Source organism: Somniosus microcephalus, chromosome 23 (genome assembly GCF_052327205.1).
Source record: "Somniosus microcephalus isolate GS21.2 chromosome 23, FLI_Smic_1.0, whole genome shotgun sequence".
Lineage (NCBI taxonomy): Eukaryota > Metazoa > Chordata > Chondrichthyes > Squaliformes > Somniosidae > Somniosus > Somniosus microcephalus.
Window position 1 is genome coordinate 28352582 of NC_141009.1, and position 19803 is coordinate 28372384.

At 44.3% G+C, this 19803-nt stretch overlaps 1 long non-coding RNA gene across 3 annotated transcripts; it reads left to right on the forward strand.

Annotated features, from left to right (window-relative positions):
* Positions 1 to 844: 844 nt before the first annotated feature.
* On the forward strand, positions 845 to 17003 carry LOC147101765 (uncharacterized). 3 transcript variants are annotated; one of them, XR_015073352.1, is made up of 3 exons: positions 845 to 1073; positions 15462 to 15689; positions 16705 to 17003. It is a non-coding gene; the product is annotated as an uncharacterized LOC147101765 (long non-coding RNA). The 3 variants fall into 3 exon arrangements; XR_015073351.1 differs by lacking the exon at positions 845 to 1073 and adding an exon at positions 10044 to 10164; XR_015073353.1 differs by lacking the exon at positions 845 to 1073 and adding an exon at positions 10204 to 10285.
* The last annotated feature ends 2800 nt before the right edge of the window (positions 17004 to 19803 follow it).

Consider the following 19803-nt stretch of genomic DNA (forward strand, 5'->3'; position numbering starts at 1 on the left):
AAATAAACTTGCAGGGCTACGGGGATAGAGCGGGGGAATGGGACTGACTGGATTGCTCTACAGAGAGCCAGCATGAACTCGATGGGCCGAATGGCCTCCTTCTGTGCCGTTATGACTCTATGACTCCTGGTTTGGACCTCTTCAGACGGCCAAATAAAAAAAAACTTCCAGTATTTGCACCTGCCGAAAATAGGGTATTTGCGCAGAAGGCCTGAGGCCTCCACCAGGTCTGAAGTTTCCAGCAGCATAGGGCAGGCAGGTGCCCAAGATCTACACAGTGGGGCAGGCACCATTAGCTTGCAAGAAAATGAAGTGCCCTCCCACTAGCCCTGCAAACACCAATAGAGTCAGTGCTGGAGGGCACCGCAGTGCTGGCGTGATTCCAGTGTTACAGCCGGGATCGCAGCCCGCAGATTTACAGCCCCTGTGCCTGCTGCTCTGATATTCTGTTCATTATTGAAAACTAAACTTTAGGGAACAGATGGTCCCTGAGAGTCTTTCAGTGTTCAGTTCCAGCCTCTAGAAAATAAATCAGAAACATGTTTTCCTTTTGTTGCAGAAATAATACCACAATTTCTAAGATGTAAAGAGGCCCTTTAATTTCTAATTAAAAAGTTACACGTGCATTAGTGTAGCTCAAGGTACAACAACAACAATTGCATTTATATTGCGCTTTTAACGTAGTGAAACGTCCCAAGATAAAGTCTGAACTCTTGTGTATTTTAGTAAGTTAGCTGTCATGTTTTGAATGATTCTTCAATAATCATTTAATCATTTACTCATTGAAATCCCCAAAAGTATGTGCACGATTCTGACCTGAGGAAAGTCTGTGCACCACTGGGTATCAACAGCTGCAGAGAATTGGACTCTGAACTTTTTGATCACAGCCTCAGGTGATTTAGACTTTTCCTTAAATGCCAGTTTTACCAGATTCCAGCAACTGAACTGGGGTACAGAGAGAAAACGGATCAGCTTCCAAGGCTTCCTCCCAGCTTAAGTGCACCGCCTGGAGTTGAGTGAAACAATGGCATTGAGGTCCCCATGAAAATATTTGTGGGTGGAACAACGACAGGGTGAGTACAAGCAGAGTACCTTTTCAATGATTTCAGGTTTATTGCTTTCATTAATAACTGAGCTGGAAATTGTTAAACCTCTGTCCTCATAGCAAGACTTTTGTCATCATGCACAAAATAAAGATTACCTCAGTGAACACTGTGCTCTAGTAAGAACATTGCAAGACTGAGAGTAAAATCAACGTAGGGAGGGAGGTCTTTCTCACCATCGCATAGTTATTTGGCCATTGTACAGATAGTAAAGAAAATAAAGAGCTCTTCTTGAATATACAAGTGGCCACTTGAATCGATGAGCTTCTTAATTTCAGCTCCCTAGAATGCATTTTTAACTGAAGTGCCTATTTGTTGTAACTCGCTTGCTTTATATTCATCAGTCACATCACATAAGGGCTACAATTTTAAAATATTTTGTATATTTTTGTAAACCTTTTTTGATTCCGTGTTTATATAAACTGAACTTAAAGGTTTCCTGCTCTTTTCTATAATATAGCTTCATTAAAATAAAATTTCTGTATTAATGTTAAATATTTTTTGAATGTATTTGACCGAGTGGCACCACAGGTTGCTTCTCAAGCGTGCTGGGACTGTGGAATGGGGGCGTTCTGATTTGTATCCATGATTCTTTATGCACTGAGATCCTAATGTTGTTCGGGTTGTCAGAGGAGAAGAGGCACCCAGTGAACATCAGGATTGGAGGGAACACCAGAAGCCAAGGCTGCTCTCTAACGCCTTCTAGTGGGCAGTTGGAGACAAACACAGACAGTTCTGGGAACAAATCACCTGCCTACCCTCGCCGCTGGGTAATGGTTCTTAGTATCAGGGTCCGAAAAGAAAGAGAACTTGTAACATCTTGGAGGAGGAGCAATAAGTAAAAAGTGAATGTACAGAAATGTAAATAACCATAGAACATTTCCTGATTTAATTAATGCCTTGAATAAACTAAAAAAAATCTTTTTTTTAGTTTGGGATAGAAATGTTTCTACGGGCTAGAAATTCGCCTCGGGCAGCGGTGCAAATCGAGCGGTATCTGATTGGCCGCCCATTATATGCAGCGCCTGATATTCAGTTCCATTGCAGTGAGTGGAATTGAATAACAGGCGCTGCGTATAACGGGCGGCCGATCAGATACTGCCCGGTTTGCGACGCCTCCCGAGACGAATTTCTAGGCCTACGTCTTTTAGGTTCAGCAAAACCGATGAACAATGATACTTATAAAGATTTTTTAAAATTCTGGTTTTGTGTGGCAGTACACAAGAAAACTCAATAAAGTCACGGGTCCAATCACTGGTCTGTGCTTTGTTAGCTGATCTAAGCTAGATCAAAAGGCATGGAGAGATTGCCACATTGAGTCTTAATGTACCTAGGCTATGGGGGGGAGAATTAGCCAGGGTCCCAGCTCCCAATTGCTCAGGTGAGCCCCATGTGGAGGCTTGGCAGGGACACGGTCAGGCTTGACTGTAATGTCCACCATAACCTGCCAACACTCACACATGGAGACTAGCTCTTTGGGCCATAGACTCTCTACCTAACTTCAAAATCTGCCTGCCCCAGTTCTCAGTTGAGCTCCTGGCTGGAGTGCTGTGCCATTGTTGAGAAATCTTTGCAGAAGGATTACAAGCAATTAGAAGGAAGCCTCTTATCAGTTAATAATGCAGCGGAATTAGTTACTATGGTGTCGTCACCCTGTTCCACCCAACCCTCTGAGACAAAAAGGGTTACATGAAATTGAGCTGCTATGTGAGAAAAGAATTGGGCAGTTTGGTTAAAAGAAATGTAGAAAACACCAAATTGCTACATATTGTGTACTAGGCACCGTTTAGAGGAGTGTGGTAATACTGTACCCAAATTTTGAAATGAAATAATGCAGTCATCCAAAAGTTCTAATAACAAAAGATATGTCTGAATGTGGAGCACTTCCTGGCTACCTGATTTGTCCATGTAAAATATGTGGAATTATTGATCACGCAATTAACAGAGACCAATCAGATCCTAGAATCATAAGAACGCAACCATAAAAGTTTGATCCTGGGCTTGGCTTCTCTGCCCACTTGTCCTGCTCCTCGGTGTGCTGGCTGGTAGACCCAGAACCTGTGGCTCTGATTCAATTCGCCAATCCCCCTCCTTCTGATCTGACTCTGCAGTCTCCATACACTCCGCCTAATCCAGCTCTGTTGCTCTCTGCGCCTGATCTAATCTGTCTCCCCACATGACTCTACAGCCATGTCTCTCACACTCGGGCAAATCTGCCTGCTGTCAGACCCTTCACCCTTGAGAGATTCCACAGCAGTTTAACTGTTACGTACACAATAATTGTAGCCACTTGGGGCACTATTACATTCTCTCATTTACGATAAACATGGTTCACCTGTATAACAACAGAAAACGCTGGAAAAACTCAGCAGGCCAGGCAGCATCCGTGGAGAGAGAAACAGAATTAAAGTTTCAGGTCTGAACTGAACTGGACCAGCCATATAAATACTGTGGCTACAAGAGCAGGCCAGAGGCTGGGAATTCTGCGGCGAGTGTCTCACCTCCTGACTCCCCAAAGCCTTTCCACCATCTACAAGGCACAAGTCAGGAGTGTGATGGAATACTCTCCACTTGCCTGGATGAGTGCAGCTCCAACAACACTCAAGAAGCTCGACACCATTCAGGATAAAGCAGTCCGCTTGATTGGCACTCCATCCACCACCTTCAACATTCGCTCCCTCCACCACCGGTGCACTGTGGCTGCAGTGTGTACCATCTACAAGATGCACTGCAGCAACTCGCCAAAGCTCCTTCAACAGCACCTTCCAAACCCGCGACCTCTACTACTTAGAAGGACAAGGGCAGCAGACGCATGGGAACATCACCACCTCCAAGTTCCCCTCCAAGCCACACACCATCCTGACTTGGACCTGTATCGCCGTTCCTTCACTGTCGCTGGGCCAAAATCCTGGAACTCCCTTCCTAACAGCATTGTGGGTGTACCTACACCATATGGACTGCAGCGGTTCAAGAAGGCGGCTCACCACCATCTTCTCAAGGGCAATTAGGGATGGGCACTAAATGCAGGCCTAGCATCCCATCAATGAATTTAAAAAAAGGTCGAAGACCTTTCGTCAGAACTGGAAAAAAGCAGGAAACGGAAAACAAGTTTAGGGGCTGGGAAAAGGGGGAGGGGAATGAAAGAACAAAAGGGAATGTCAGTGATAGGATAGAAAGCAAGAGAGATTAAGAGACATTGAGAGACATTAAGAGATATTCAAGGCGAGAGGAGATGGTAATGGGACAGGTTAAGGAATAAAGGATGGCTCTAGATGGGGTGTGAATTGCGCTGGCAGAATGAAGGACAGCTGCCATGTTGGAGGGAAGAAAAAAAGGCCAAACAAAAAGTGTGGATAAAAAGAAGAAAATATATATATGTGATAGGGGCCGAGGTTATGATCTGAAATTGTTGAACTCTATGTTGAGTCCAGAGGGCTGTAGAGTGCCTAATCGAAAGATGAGGTGCTGTTCCTCGAGCTTACGTTGAGCTTACGTGGAACAATGCAAGAGGCCGAGGTGAGGTCTGAGTGGGAATGGAGCGGAGAATTAAAGTGACAGGCCACCGGGAGCTCGGGGTCCCCCTTATGGACTGAATGGAGGTGTTCCGCAAAGTGGTCACCCAATCTGCATTTGGTCTCCCCAATGTAGAGGAGACCACATCGTGAGCAGCGAATAAAGTATACTAAATTGCAAGAAGTACAAGTAAATCGCTGTTTCACCTGGAAGGGGTGTTTGGGGCATCTGCAGTATTTTTGCTATTTTGCTATTGTATTAATGGATCACCTGTAGGTGTTCTGGCCAGTCTATTAGAAAGAATATTCCAAATTTGCATTAAAGAGCTAAGTAAAAAGTGGTATTGCGTAATTGCAGAAAAATAAATGTTTGAAACATGAAAGCAATAGATTGCTGCTTGAGACAATGAACGCTCAATGTCCTAAAAAAAAAACTTCTACGTATCGTTCACTGGAACATAGGAACAGGAGTAGGCCATTCACCCCTCAAGCCTGTTCCGCTATTCAATGAGATCATGGCTGATCTGCGACCTAACTCCATATACCCGCCTTTGCCCCATATCCCTTAATACCTTTGGTTAACAACAAGCTATCAATCTCAGGCATAAAATTAACAATTGATCTAGCATCAATTGCCATTTGCAGAAGAGAGTTCCAAACTTCAACCACCCTTTGTGTGTAGAAGTGTTTCGTAATTTCACTCCTGAAAAGTCTGAGTCTAAAAATTAGAGCATGTCCCCTAGTCCTAGAATCCCCAACCAGCGGAAATAGCTTCTCTCTATCTACCCTATCTGTTCCCCTTAATATCTTGAAAACTTCAATCAGATCACCCCTTAACCTTCTAAATTCTAGAACACCACCACCTCCAAGATCCCCTCCAAGTTACACATCATCCTGGCTTGGAAGTATATCGCCGTTCCTTCATCGTTACTGAGTCAAAATCCTGGAACTCCCTCCCTAACAGCACTATGGGAGTACCTTCACCACACGGACTGCAGCGGTTAAATAGACGGCTCACCACCATCTTCTCAACGGCAATTAGGGATGGGTAATAAATGCTGGCCTTGCCAGCGACACCCACATCCCATGAACGAATTTAAAAAAAAAAATCTCTCCTCGTAATTTAACCCTTGGAGTCCGGCCTCAATCAGTGCCTCTTTCGCTTAGCTCATTGATATACAGCATGTTGTAAGTGTTAAACGGGCTGTATTAGCCAATCCCACTCTTTTGAATCTGATTACTCAAACACAATGTATAGCGATATTAGTCTCACTATGGATGGGAATCAGAGGGAGCAAATTGCACAAACACGCGGGACAGCAATAACATGTTGAGCCGCCGCTCAGCTCTGAAGCCCACAGTGATGGTGGGTGGGGACAGTTGACTCAGCTCCGAGTGTCCACTTACCCTATCCACAGCAAACAACTTGCTCCAACCTTCTCTCACACAAGCTCATAAAGGACTCAATGTAAAATATCAATTTGTGCAGCAGCGTGTGAACAAAATATAAGCTGACCAAACACGATATGAAATAATGTGTTAAAGTTGCAAACAAATCTTTAGCAGATTTTACACATTAACGTCCAGCGCAGAGCTTTACACACCAAGAGCATTAGTGGAATATCGGAGATTAGTGTGTCTATTTCATAGCTCACCTAATTAATATTAGGGGTTAGGGGAACATAAAAATGGGCATGAAGCTTTATGCCAAGGTGCTCATTATAAAATCTGCCCCATATATATTAGCAATAAATTCCATTGTATAATAGGGAACTCAGCATAAACACCTCATACCTGTGGCTTCATTATTTAAATCGCATGGTTTGCTTTTATAGGCTTACACAGTACTGTTCACAATTACTTCTCTCTTTCCTTTCTGACCTGGTGCATTGTGCATATTAAATCAATAGTGCAAAATCAATCAATCGTTAATGAGATTGGGAGCTTATTGTCAGCCGGGACTGAGTTGTTAGCACTCTTGCCTCTGAGTTAGAAGGTTGTGGGTTCAAGTCCCACTCCAGTGACTTGAGCACAAAAATCGAGGCTGACACTCCAGTGCAGTACTGAGGGAGTGCTGCAACGTCGGAGATGCCGTCTTTCAGATGAGACGTCTGCTCTCTCAGGTAGATGCAAAAGATCCCATGGTACTATTTGAAGAAGAGCAGGGGAGTTATCCCCGGTGTCCTGGCCAATATTTATCCCTCAATCAACATCACTAAAAAACAGATTATCTGGTCATTATCACATTGCTGTTTGTGAGAGCTTGCTGTGCGTAAATTGGCTGCCGTGTTTCTCACATTACAACAGTGACCACACAAAAATTCAGTAGCGCCGCGCCCAAACGGCTGCCGGCGCTACTGAAGGCTGTTTGCGCCTGAAAACTGGCGCTATTCCGGCGCTGCGGCGCCCGATGCGGTGCGGCAGGCTCGGGAAGTGCAGGCCTCCTCCTTCAGTTAAGGAGGAGCTGCCTGCACCCGCCCGCTGGCCGGTTAAATCGCCACAAAAATGAGCCCAGCACCTCGGGGAAGTGCCGGGCTCGCAGCCGAGAAGCATCTGTTCCGCGGGGGGGGGGTGGGGGAGTCCGGGGAGGGAGGTGCGGCCAGGCGGCCGACGGGAAAGCGGCCAGGCGGCCGACGGGAAAGCGGCCGGCCGCCGCTCCACCTTTATGCGCCGGCGCAAAGTCGTGTAAGACTCTGTTGCCAGAGTCTTAGTTGCGGCTGCCACGGGCGAGGCGGCCGCAACTGAATTTCGGCGCTGGGGCCCGTCACCACGGCAACCGGGACGCTGCGCACACCGATGGCGTCATCGGTGCCGGCGCAGCGCTACCGGTGTAACGCCGATGTTGGGCCCTAGTCAATTTCAAAACCGGCTGTAAGTCCAGCGCAATGCCCTCTAGCGCCGCAAAATGGGCGCTAAGCCCACTCAATTTCTAGGCCCTTGTTTCAAATTCAAACCAGGGCCTTGTGAATTCCAATGCAGCTATTAGCTATAGCGTGTGAAGGCACATCCTGTTCTCATATAGGGGAGTTTAGTCATCAAAGTGCATGACTAGCATTTCATGTTAGCTAGCAATCCACCCCTTCCTCCATCATACTGTTTATTCAAACTCTATAGCAATGACTGGTACATCACAAGCCCAAGTGGCTACAAACATTCCAGGTGTTTGAATGTGATGCCAGTGTTGACTTTGAAGGCACTTCAATGGCCAATAAGGTGTCATCCTGTACCAATGGCTGCCAATCTGGTTGGAGCAGTTCTTGAACCCCCCAAAAAAATCCTGGGATGAAAAGGGCGAATAAACATTGGAATTCTGAGATCCAACGTCCAAGTCCCAGTGGGCGACATGCGAGTCAGACGGCCACATGTTATGGGTTTCATTAAACTCTAAGCAAGGAATTGCAGTCAGGAGGGCTCGAAGAGATGCTGCAGCCCACCTTTGGCAAAAACAGAGGCTTTGGGCTGGATTTTCATTGGGCCGTGGAGTCGGGATTGGAGGCGTGTGGGGGTTTAAAGTCCCGAAATCGGGGGTCCCGACCCCATCCCACCCCAACCCGCCTCCATGCCAGTTTCAAAGGAGGCGGGTATCCACCCCGCACTGGGACCCGCCTCCCCGAGACGGGAAGGGGATTAGTGCCAATTAACTGCCTGTTAACAGGTAGTTAACTGGCAGTTTTTAGCCTAATCCCTATTTTCATTGTTGAAATGTGGGATTCCTGATGACTCCAAACCACGCCAAGTTAGCGAGACGGGCCATCGGGATGAAGGGCTTGGAGGGGTCGAGATGTCCAGTGTTCAGGTGAGTGATGGGTGCATGAGTGAAGAGGTAAGTGTCTTTGGTCTGTGTAAAGTGTTTAAAGAAGTTCTACTAACCTTTACTTACCTTTACAGCCTTCCTTCCTTCAGGTCTCGGGAGTCCCTCATCTCACTGGCACAGAAAGCAGAATGGCCGCCAGCTGTCAAAATCTGCAGCCTCTGCTTTCTGTTCCGGGGAGATCTCTAAATCAACCTGAGAGGAAGGAATTAACCTGGAGTACAGATTGTCAGTGTTTGACAGCTTCAAACAGCTGTGAAACGCTGATATTTCATCTGTCAAACGGTCTTGACAGATGAAATATCAATCTGTGACATCACCTGTTGCCGGGTGGCCCTTAATTGGCCTGCTGAGCCCGCTGGGCGGGCTCAACAAGGTCAATCAAGTCAAAATCGTGTGGGTTGGCTAGAACTCGATGGAGGCGGGACTACAACCCCAAAAGTTGTAGTCCCGCCTCCTCAATGAAAATCCAGCCCACTGTCTGTCTCTTGCTGCAGACACATCGCCCATTAGCTGAGGCAGGGATCAGGGAACTGCTGTTGCTAAAGATCATGAGGAAACTAGCAAACTGTTCCATCATCCTCCTTGCTGATAGTGGCTGTGTGATGGCAAGTGATCATAACTGAGGAGCAAATAAAATAAGAGGCTACAACAACAGTAAAAACCAATATTTGACAGGGCTGTAACCCACCATCACAGCAAACCACTGGAGGATGCATTATACAGTCAAACCTAATTAGTACCAGTTCAGTTGTTACAAACCTTCGAACAAAACTTTGTTTCACTCCCTTATTCCTATGTGAAGTTCCATTAAAGCCTGTGGAGGTCACTCTCAGATAAGACAAATGTCTTCATAACAAATCCCCCACTTAAAACAAACAAGTTAGCAGCTCCATGGGAAAGCTACTCCTGTTTTAACAAACTACACAGCTGTAACCCATTCTGGAGTCAGCGGAAGCGCACCGTAATATTTGAATCTTCTGATTGTGTACCTCGTAAATGAACGAACACAGTAGCAGGAATTTTCTTTCCAGCGGTCTGTCAATGAATAGTCAGGAGAGGAGCTTGCAGTACAATGACTTGCCCTCCCACCATAGAATTATTGGCCCATATTTTCCGATCCCTACGGGTGTGTACGAGCTGTGTACACACCCGTAGGGACATCAGAAATGCCGGTTTCAGGCATGCTCTTGACAGATCGGACGCCTACCCTGGAGAAGGGCCTCTGCGGGGGGGGGAGATTTCCGCTTTCTGGAGAACCTCCGCCCGCTGAAAACCCTTAGAAATCTTACGCCTGGTAAAAGCAGACAAAAGGCCAGCATAAGAGTTTTAAAAAGTTAAAAAAAAAAAAAATTACACTTATTTATAATTTTAAAATACTTTTAAAAAAAGGTAAGTTTATTTTTAGCCCCGTAAACACTTTAATTATTTTTTTCAAAAAATTAAATTTTTGTTTAAAATATTTAATTTAATGTAATTTTAACTCATTTTAAAAATGTGATGGTTTTTTAAAAAATTATTTAATGTTTTAGTGTCTTTTTGGGGTGATCTCCATTCATATATTTGACAGGTCTATCTGTCAAAAGTATGAAGGGAGATTCCCTTCTATTGGCTGGCCTGGCCCTCGTGGTCCCAGGGACGCTTGCGAACCGCCTGCGCCCCAGGATACGTGGGCCCTGCGCATTTCGACTGTGGAGAGGCCCAGGAGCGGAAATGTCCAGACCTCGGGAGCCCTCAGGTAGGTCCGTAGATTTTTTTCCGATAGGAGGCATCTGCACGCAGGAAGCCTCCGATCGGAAAACACGAGCCATTGTTGTGATCCTCACAAGTTTACAATGACAAAGTTTCAATGTACACTGGTAACTTTTTTATTTACTTTTCTGAATGGCTTTAATGTTTATTTTCAGCACCATCTTTAAATCAACGTGAATGTGTACAAACTGATTATTCTGCATGGTTGGAAATAGGGTTGTCACCTGTCCAATTGTTATTTTCGGGGGGGGGTGGGTGACGGGTGCCGCGGGGGATGTGGAGACATTTATTAAGAGTGTTGACATTTTCAATTGATTTTCAGCAGCGGCAAAGCAAACTTCAGAACTCAATCCCAGATCCTATCCCGGCCCCACCCCTATCCTGTCCCCTATCCAGTTTTTGACTTGACAGCCCTAATTGGAAGCTCTTTCTGCGGCATATGGCCGGGGTTGTCTACTTGTGTGCTTGACAGCCCATGATTTTCCCATCCCTTAAAATGAATATTGGTGGGGGGGGGGCGGGCACGGGGGTGGGGGCGTGGGGAATGGCAGTGCTTAAAACCCCCGCCTATAAGTTTAGGGAGCGTGACGCAAGTCCTGTTTATGAAATGCAATCTTCACAGCCTAAAGAAAAGACATAATCCAGCTTTTAAATTGATCAGTCCTTACGACCCTGATTTATGTTAGTTTTGTTTTTGCAGTCAAATGACTCCTCACTATCTATGGTTCAGCTTTTATCTCACTAATGAATCCTAGAGTCAAATGCCATGATAGCTTCTACAGGGATTCTGCAATTATTTTCTATTGGATGCTTTACAAATGTTAAATAATGAGACATGCAGGAAAGTTTTCCTTCGTCTCAGTCACATCTGAATGTTGCTACCATTGATCTGAGGCTCGGGCTGCTGTTCCTGAATAAACATGATGTCATTTTAATTTCATTCACATTCCTGCCAGACAGCTGCTGTCAACATCACAGAGTAAAAATACCAACTTGCTTGTGACAGCTGCCATTTGAGGCACTTTGTACAGTGGCCCCCAGAAATCTGTGTAGTCATTCACAGGTTACACTGAGCATGCTCAGTCTTAACAAGAAGTGCCGAGTGCAAGCCGCCGGGTATTACATTGCACATCACAAGATAGGACGTAGACTGTCATCATCAAGATGGCAACAGAGCTTCAAATAAACTGCTTGGCATCCAATGTTCAGGCAATAATTCTTATGGCAAATTCTCCTTCGCAGCTCTGAATATTTTTTTTATTCGTTCATGGGATGTGGGCGTCGCTGGCAAGGCCAGCATTTATTGCCCATCCCTAATTGCCCTTGAGAAGGTGGTGGTGAGCCGCCTTCTTGAACCGCTGCAGTCCGTGTGGTGAAGGTACTCCCACAGTGCTGTTAGGGAGGGTGTTCCAGGATTTTTGACCCAGCGACGAGGAAGGAACGGCGATATTCTTCCAAGTCAGGATGGTGTGTGACTTGGAGGGGAACTTGGAGGTGGTGGTGTTCCCATGCACCTACTGCCCTTGTCCTTCTAGGTGGAAGAGGTTGCGGGTTTGGGAGATGCTGCCAAATAAGCCTTGGCGATTGCTGCAGTGCATCTTGTAGATGGTACACACTGCAGCCACGGTGCGCCGGTGGTGGAGGGAGTGAATGGTTAAGGTGGTGGATGGGGTGCCAATCAAGCGGGCTGCTTTGTCCTGGATGGTGTCGAGCTTCTTGAGTGTTGTTGGAGCTGCACTCATCCAGGCAAGTGGAGAGTATTCCATCACACTCCTGATGACCCATGTAAGGAAGGTGGGGTCAGATGAGGCCTAAGTTGGTTTTACTGTAAATCTGACCCCTCATGTAATTCTACACAAACTCACACTTAGTCCTTCCGTACATATGTACACAAAACCAAACAAAACTATTTGTCACTGATGATGCTGGCAGCTTCATGACTGCCAGACCACAGGAAGTTAAGAGACCAAGCTAGTGCTTGCTAGTGCTGCTGTGCTTGGTACCAGCTGTGCTTCCTACTGCCTTCAGTGAGCCAAGTCCAGGGTGTCAGCTGTTCTGCGTGTCGTCTACAACGTCTTTCTTCTTCCCTCCGCCATGTCGGCGATTGGCTGTTACCAGGTTTCAGCAACACCCTCCAAATATACACACCGCACACAAGTAAATGGAAGCATATAAACGGAAATGCACGTGTATACACACACAGACAGAGCATTTGGAGTCACTGAGGATTCCTTTAAGTCAGAGTTCACCATCACGAAATATCCCTGTTGCTCTTGTGAGCTTGAACCTCCATTTGCACTGGTCCTCCAAAAGGAATAGGTAGGCCATTCAGGCCCTATAGCGACTCTCTTTAGGGTAAGTTCACTTCCTCTTGTGTACCTGCAATGAGCACAATTATCGTCCTTGTTCTCTGCACACTTACTTTTTTAGCCCAAAGACATAAATTAAGGTCTAGTGACTTTCTTACTCCTGTTGAATATACCACATAATGATTTAGACTTTGTAACGTGAAAATTAATTGTACTGACCAATAATTGGCTAAATAGGTTTCATTTATGTCCAGTAAAATTAAAAGTCTGCACCTGTGTTAAACCCCTGTTGGAATTTGTGAGCTGATATTAATATTGTCCAAATGCAACTTGAGGCCTAGGCTGCCATTTGCTGCATGGCAGTAAGTCAGTATTAAAATTACCGCCAGGTGGGAAATCACCCCTTTGTTCATCAGTAGGAATCTCCCTGGTGGACTATTGTCGTTCACAGGCGCAGTAGCCTCAGCTTGACAAATGTGCAGGTTAATCAATTTTTTCCAAAATCTCCCTAATTAAAATTAAAATGTTTCGGAAAATTATTCAGTTAAAATCAAAGATGGGACGAAATGCTAGGTTTATAAAAACATACAATGAAACAGTCACTGACTGGGCCGTTGCCTCTAATCCTCGTTCAGCACTGCCACCAGGCTGGCATTACCCCGGAGTCCTTTCAGCAGTCTGAGCAAGTCTATGAATGAATATCGAGGCAGACTTTGCCTGTGGCAGTCTGCATTAGAAATTCACCCTCCATCCATCATAAGCTTTTACAAACTGGAGCACCTGTTTTTTAATTTGAGATGATCATTTTACGAGCAATCAAGCCAAGAGAAAGCGCTTGCAAAGGCTTGAAGAAAACATTTAACCGTCGCTGGCAGTCACCCAAGCAGCAGCTTCTGTGGGAAGTCAGACACAACATCTGCACTCGAAAATATATAGCATCATCAACGAAAATGGCTGGTGACTCAGAATGATCAGCTAAACCTGCCCTTTCCAAGTGCCTTTCCCATTCCTCTGTTGCTGTTTTTGCTTGGCTGGCAAAAGTGCAGGTCCAGAAATATTTACTTAGCTTGTTAAAAATCAAATAGCATAGTAATTAAACAGCCCGTTGGTTTAACATGATTCTATCCAATTTTGTGCTAGTTGTGTATGACAAAGAACATGTTTGGAACATCATGTTTATGTAACTGCCTCAAGCGGGGAACGTGACATTAAATGCTAATCTATTGGTACAACCGTTTTGTGAAAACGTTGATTGCAGGATTCTAAGTGATGGAAATATTTCTACTTTTCGCTTGTGAATGATAGGATTGCAATTAAAAATCAAATACTTTGAATGTTCCATCATATGCAAAATCAGGCCACGCATTAAGCAAGTTAACCTTCAGCATTGTGCACAGCGGCACATTGGCATTATGCAGAATGAACTCCAGTTCACTCAGATTAACTTTAACCCAATGCAGCAACTACCCATCTAATTAAATAATACAATCTAGCGGGGTATTTTTTAATGTAAGCCACATTTGGTTCTTTTTATACATGCCCCCCCCTTGGAATCACACATTATTTACTGGCCAAAGGGGCAGTTAGGTACCCTACGACGTCCACACCTCAGGCAATGTTACTCTAAGAAAGAAAGAAAGAATTGCCATTTAAATAGGCCCTTATCACAGTGGAATGCAGTGATTGTTTTTGAATATGTAAACCTGGCAGCCATTTTTTATCAGCAATATCCCACGGGCAGTAATGATCAGGTAACACGTTCTTTAACATTCATCTGAAGAAGCAAATGGGGCCTAGATAACTTCCATGTGTGTTTTCTCTACATTAGAGGCACTATATAAATCCAATTGTTGTTAGTTTAGCTTTTCATTCTAGTAAATATACTAATGCTTTCTCATAGAATTGAAGCCATCCACTAAAGCTCCCCCCAATAGCTCAATATAAAAATGCATCACATGATAGATTAAAAAGTTGTCAGGTATGATCCCCGGTCTGAGCTGAGTTTGCTGATTTTGACAGAACCAGTAATGCAATTGACCTCAATGCCCCCAGGCTAGGAAGTGGGGGGGGGGGGCGGAAATCAACCAAGGTTCCTATTTCTGACTGCGACATAGTGACACACTGTTGGCGAGTGTGCATGCAAAGATGTAAAGCAAGAACAGGATCAGGCTTGGTTGTGATCCCTGCAACAGTTGAATAGCCGGCCAACACTCACTGTCTAGGCTCAGATATGAACAATGGCCATTTGGGCAAGGAATGGAAGGACACTAGTGGCCTTAAAATATATCTGAACACAAGACACAGCTTTCAGAAGAGATAGGGTGAAAAAAGAGAGGAAACTGGTGGGGGCGGGGAATAGGATGTATACAGAAACAATGTGCAGACATGTACACACTCTTGAACTGGATGTCCAGGAGGTATAACCCACATTTTGAGCATGAGGTGGTTATTTGTCTATATAAAAGTGCTATATTAAGGTGATTGGCAAAAGAACCAGAGGCAACATGAGGAAAAACCTTTCTACGCAATGAGTGGTTAGGATTGGGAATGCGCTGCCTGATAGGGTGGTGGATACAGATTCAATAGTAGCCTTCAAAATGGAATTGGATAAAAACGTAAAAGAGAAAAAATTGCAGTGATATGGGGAAAGTGTGGGGGAGTGGGACTAACTGGATTGCTCTTCGAAAGAGCCAGCATAGACTCGATGGGCCGAATGGCCTCCTTCTGTGCTTCTATGATTCTATACTGCTACTCGTAGCAAAACTTGCATGTTAAGACTGGTTCACATTCATTTGAAAAGGCCTTTAGTGAAATAATGTACAAATAAGCTGATCAGATGTCTCTATTGTGATTTTTTTTACTCTGCTGCATGAAGCTGATTGGCATGGTGACAAGACAATGGGCTGAGTATTTAATTTTCCGTGGGTTAAAATGATTAATTTTTATTATAATATATATATATATATTTCATTAGCACAGCCCTGTTGAATAACGCTCACAAGAAAATCTAAACCCAGCATACAAGCTGACCTGAACTTGGCCAAAGCACCTGAAATAAGATCCTTGCTGCCGACAGGTCTTGAATAGACCAACTGGATGGCCCTCTGTGAAATGCTGTCAATGAAGATGAGATCTCCAAGAGAATGTAAAGCAGTCGTGCTGACTGCAAGCAACCTGAGCTTCTTAGTAAGCAGAACAAAAGGTGCTAATCTTCTCACCTAATGTTTAGCTCAACCCAGTGTTTCATATCTATGACATTCGAGACAGTTTGACATTCTGTTAGGCTATGGTAAATTAAACAATGACTAACATTTTACTTACAATGTTGGCTTTAAGCCGGCACACAGAACAAATAAAATTGAAAGTAAATACTGGATGGCTGCGTGATGCAATTTCCTAATGTTCTAATAATTATTCTCCTGATATAAAAAAATAATGAGTGCAGCTCTTTGGGGGAATCGAAGTCCAGTTGTTTCCCTTCCAAATATATTTTTTTAATATGCAACATAATAAAAAAAGACATCAGGCTTTTCTAACGTGTAGCAAATAATGGTTAGTAGCACAATTAACATTAATTATCGAAAAGCATTTCTGTCACTATTTGACTTTATTCATGATGCTACAAATGTCAGTTTTATCGTTAACATTTACATGTTAAATTACACTGCAAGCTCTTTATAAATATGTATATTGGGTCTGAAAATATTTGATCCGGTTTTATTGTACAAAGTGGTGTTGTCCCTTTAAATGAAAGAAAGCTAAGTGTACGTAAAGTAGACATTTTCTTTTTATTTGCTTTCCTGTGACATGCCCCAACTCATCCGTTACAGTAGCTGGCTCTGGCTCAGCTTTTAACTGGAGAAGCTGTGTTTAGCCTTGGAGATGGGCTTTGTTCCAGCGTACAGTACTATCCTTGTGACAAACCATCCATGAAAATGAAGGAAACCAATGACCTGATACATGATTTGTAGGCCACTTATTTCATAGAGGCTTTCATTCAGCAGAGCATGCCTTACTGCTTTGGGACGATTCAGCCATTTGTAGGGGCATAAAGTTAATGTACAGTTTGTAAATATGCCAGTGAAACCACTTCTGCGGCTCCTGTTATTGTGCATTTTTTTTTTTAGCTTGGCTCCAAATTTGATGGCACGGTCTTCAGCTTGCGCCATTATGGCCTTCCTTATTATTTGCCAATGTATTCGTCCTTTTATTTCTAGCCGCCTCTGCCATAAGGACTGATCATACCCTTCATCGTTCATTGGCTGGAGAAGACAAGTACGCAGACTGCAGGATTTTCCAATGACTTCCAACTAAGAATAGCCCTGATCCAGGCACGCGGTATTTGCAAGTATTGCAGTTTTGGTCAGCACTTAGGATCAGCAGCAAAACTGCAGGAGGTACCGAGAATATCCGTCCACGATTAGGCATTCATTTTACAATGTAAACAGCTGGAATGCTCTCGGGATTTCTTCCTCCCCTCCCCCATTCATAATAAATAGGAGTAGAATTCAACCTTTCTACGTCTTTAGTTGGTATTTTGATCTTGTAATGATAACTTCCACGCTGCAAATTCGTTATCGAGATCTGGTGTCAGCACTTTGAGCGCAACTGCTGAAACAAAAAAATCACTGCCCCATCTGACCATGACAAGCATGACTCCTGTCAGCCGAATCCAGCTGAAGGGTGTTGCATGGAGACAAGAGGCCCTATATGGGGGGGAAATTCCAGGGGGACGTCTGAAAAGAAACAACCAAAACTGTGGCGAGAAAGATATCATTTGTTCATTGTTGCACTGAAGTTTGTTTAGGGAATCCTCAATCGATTGGGATCTGCTCTCAGGTGAATCGATGATAAAATGCAGGAGGTTGGGAGCTGGCCAGTTGGCCATTAACTGGTGTGCAGTGTTGTGCAAGATCATGTGATAGTGGGAAAAGAGCTGTAATTAATTATTGCTGTCTGCACTGCCTTGTTCTGGAAAGTTGATCGTCTAAACTTAAAGCAAAGCCAGGAGTCAAATGCAAACCCCTAGCATTTATTGCAGGTATTTTCTTTGAATTTCACAGACTCAGACTGTTTTATTTCCCTGTACTTTTATCAGTTTACTTCAATTCTGGGACAAGTTGGCTGGAGACTCTCTCCCTCCTGCCATGTGGCCACTTCCTCCTCCAAGATATAGTGCAGCAGGTTTTATAGTAAAAGGATTACAGTAGCCTGTGAAAACTTAACAACAAGGCATAAGGGGAAACTTTAACCCTACTAAAATGGTTTCTAATGCCTCATTTATGTTCATATGTGCAGTCAAAATATGGCTCTAATCTTGGAAGCCGCATCTCTGATTGGTGAAAGCACCCATTTAGACTGCAGTTTGAGCGGGAGGGAGGGAGGGGGGGGCACTAATCACAGGGGGCAAACATCTAGTCACTGTGGCAAGATGCTTGACTACCACCATGAATCTCCATGTAAATTCCCCTGAATTTTGAAATGGCCACTGGAAGCAGTTGAAATAAAGCCATTAAGCACAAGAAATGGGACAATTGTGAGAGGATAGGAAGCAGTGGTTCAGTGAGACCCATGTCTAGTGAATACTAATGAGAGCTTTGCATTAGTTCAATTCAGTTAAACTAAACCTGTCAGAGGACTAAAGATTATCATGTTTTTAATTACAAATAAGAAAAGCCTTTTTTTGACAATTTGGCTTCTATTTTTGACCATAAACAAGGTACAGGAAAATGAGAGAAGGGACTGCGGGGTACTTGTATGACTGCAGATTGTCTCGAAATAAAGCATTTGAGCTGTATGAGGAGCAGTAATTCAGTGATGGAGTTCTTCGTTAGCGTAGTTAGCAGTGCGTTAGCAGCTGATATTGGGAGCTTAGAGTTGAATATAAAATCTATGATTCCACGTTGCATGATATACCTATCTACAACAATCAAAACAATTGATAAGTTGCAGAATAAGGCATTTTCCAACACCAAATATTATCAGTGTTTTTACCACAGTAATTGAACAGGTATCTACTCATGCCTGTGGCCTTGTATCTAACCTAATAATATTAAAGTGGTTTTCATATCTCTTTCCTTCCTCATGGTATCTCCTCTTTATAGAAAGGCAAGGGAATACACAATGAATGGTAGGACCCTAGGAAGGACAGAGGATCAGAGGGACCTTGGTGTGCATGTACATAGATCCCTGAAGGCAGCAGGACAGGTAGATAAGGTGGTTAAAAAGGCATATGGGATACTTGCCTTCATTAGACGAAGCATAGAATATAAGAGCAGGGAGGTTATGTAGGAGCTGTACAAAACGCTAGTTAGGCCACAGCTGGAATACTGTGTGCAGTTCTGGTCGCCGCACTGTAGGAAGGATGTGATTGCATTGGAGAGGGTGCAGAGGAGATTTACCAGGATGTTACCTGGGCTGGAGCGCTTCAGCTATGAAGAGAGACTGGACAGGCTGGGGTTGTTTTCCTTAGAGCAGAGAAGGCTGAGGGGGGACCTGATTGATTGAGGTGTATAAAATTATGAGGGGCATAAATAGGGTAGATAGAAAGGAACTTTTCCCCTTAGTAGAGGGGTCAATAACCAGGGGGCATAGTTTCAAGGTAAGGGGCAGGAGGTTTAGAGGGGATTTGAGGGAAAACTTTTTCACCCAGAGGGTGGTTGGAATCTGGAACTCGCTGCCTGAAAGGGTGGTAGAGGCAGGAACCCTCACAACATTCAAGAAGCATTTAGATGAACACTTGAAACGCCATAGGTTACGGACCAAGTGCTGGAAAATGGGATTAGAATAGACAGGGCTTGATGGCTGGCGCGGACACGATGGGTTGAAAGGCCTCTTTCTGTGCTCTATGACTCTATGACTCTATATGAAAGAAAGAATATGCATTTATTTAATGCCTTTCACATCCTCAGGACATTTGAAAGCACTTCACAGCCAATAAATTACTTTTGAAATGTAGTCACTGTTGTTATGCAGGCCAACTATGACGCGTCAGCCGTGGCTCAGTGGGCAGCACTTTCACTTCTGTAGTCCAAAAGTTATGGGTTCAAGTCCCACTCCAGAGACTTAAGCACAAAAATCTAGGCTGACACTCCAGTGCAGTACCGAGTGAGTACTGCACTGTTGGAGGTGCTGTCCTTCAGATGAGATGTTAAACCAAGGCTCTCTCAGGTAGATGTAAAAGACCCCATGGCACTATTTTGAAGAAGAGCAAGGGAGTTATTCCTGGTGTCCTGGCCAATATTTATACCTCAATCAACATCACTGAAAAAGCAGATTATCTGGTCATTATCACATTGCTGTTTTTGGGAGCTTGC